Raw genomic sequence first — 2,089 nt, forward strand, 5'->3', positions numbered from 1 at the left:
TCCTGTAACATTCTGCTGAACGTTATGATAATATTATTGCACAACATTCTATGCAACGTTCCTGCGACATTGTTGGAACATAATTCCACAATGATCATCAAATAACGTTTGTAGAACGTTATGACAATGTTTTTTTTGGAACGTTATTTCAGCGTAACGTTACGGAACGTCCCAGGAATGTCGTTGTTAGTTGGGTAATCAGGTAGACATTCCACAATGGCTAGCAGATCAGGTAGATACTCCGCAATGACCGGCAGGTCAGTTATATACCATACAACGACAAGCAGGTCAGGCGTCACTGTATGATTTCAAAAGTAAATTTCCGAATCTACAATAAACAACACAAATTATTGATGATTACCAACATTGTGACATGGAAAATAATGAGACAGCTCATCACGGGATACACCACAAACCATCAGTAATGCATACAAGCTGTGTCTACATAGGGTTGACAAAATACTGATGATAAATCATGTGGTTTTGCACATTTGAGAAACATCAAGCAAATTTACAGTCATTGAAATGGTTGATTCGTCCAGGTCATTGACGCTTCTTGAGCACAAGCAAATTTGTAAATGCTTAATTATTTTGCATATTTATTTTCCATGGTTGGTTAGCAAATTCTCGAGAAAAGTTCAGAAATGAAGTCCAGATTTATATTAAAGTTTCAATCACTCTGAAATATTATAACGCTGATGTGAATAATAGCCTATATACCAAAGGAGGAATAATAAAATATAGTTCTATAAAAAAACAGATGAGTAATGCTCCTCAAGCTTGATGTTTCAAGTCCACTTCCAATGACTTTATTATACAACTGATACTAAAATGCTTCCGCTTTAAATAGCTAAATAAAGCACCAATAGCACTAGCAAACATTCATTTTGCAACAAAAGCTCTGGTGAGCACACTGCAGGTGTGAGATGATGAAAATAGTCTTCCGTGTTTCACATATATAGAAATAAAATTGTTGTCGCTATAAATTGTTTACCCTTCAAGAAGTTAAATTAAAAAAAACTTCATTCAAAAAAAATTATTTGCAATTTTTTACTATATTAAAGTACTTAAATCTTTCTTATGATTCAAACACTCTTAGTTGCTATGCATTCAGGCTTCACTATAAAACATGTGTTCAACAATCAGTTAGCAAGTCATACAATGTGGCAAACAAAAAATCAAAGAATCACAATCTACACAAATTTTCTAGAATTCAATGCTAGCAGCAGCTGTAGTATGCCACATTCAAAATGGTTTAAAGTTTTGTAGCACTCTTTAGCTTTTGCAAATAAATATATTTTCTTTGCTCACATGTTTTTGTAAAGCCTATATGTCTATTCTGATTTGTTGCACTTTTAAAGATAAGTTATAATATAGAATTGTTAAGAAGCTATTTCATCTTGACAGTACTTCATTTACTAGTAAAACATCAATTAAGTTTTGTTCTAGGTTTTCCTACTAGCCGATGCAATGCACTTGAAAGCTAAAGCACAACAAAGTAAAGTAAAGACAACTTCTATTTTATCAGATTATTGCTAATAAAATTTCTTCTCATCACCAAGAGCGTCTATAGTTTTGTAGTTCTATATCTGTAGATCTTTACAAAAATCTATTTGCTTGACACCATGCGATGCAAAGACCAAAATGGTTACAAACCTGTGCACCCCTTTTTTTAACGGTGACAAAAATTTAGAAACTTAGACGTAATAACTACACACTGTTTGTACAGAAAAACATGTGAAGTAATAATTTAGGTGTTTCTCAAAATCTTTTTGTGTGCACACTAGGGTATATAAATTTAAAAATAGAAATATCATATTTAGTGACGGAAACATGATAAGTTTGCAGGCAGCTGTTCATCCCCCGCATGCTCGCACACACATGCAGTTGACTTGATATTTAATTTTATTGAACCAGGTTGATTTATTTGCTATCTAACCATAAAAGATGAAGCTAAATCAGCAGCAGAGTAACTTGCTTGTATTGGCAAAATTTCCATGTAATTATCTCAACAACATGGTAATAATCTTATTTACATTTTTACGCCATTATTGATATTGAAGTGGAACTTCAGAATAGAAAAGAAGGC

Source organism: Watersipora subatra, chromosome 6 (genome assembly GCF_963576615.1).
Source record: "Watersipora subatra chromosome 6, tzWatSuba1.1, whole genome shotgun sequence".
NCBI lineage: Eukaryota > Metazoa > Bryozoa > Gymnolaemata > Cheilostomatida > Watersiporidae > Watersipora > Watersipora subatra.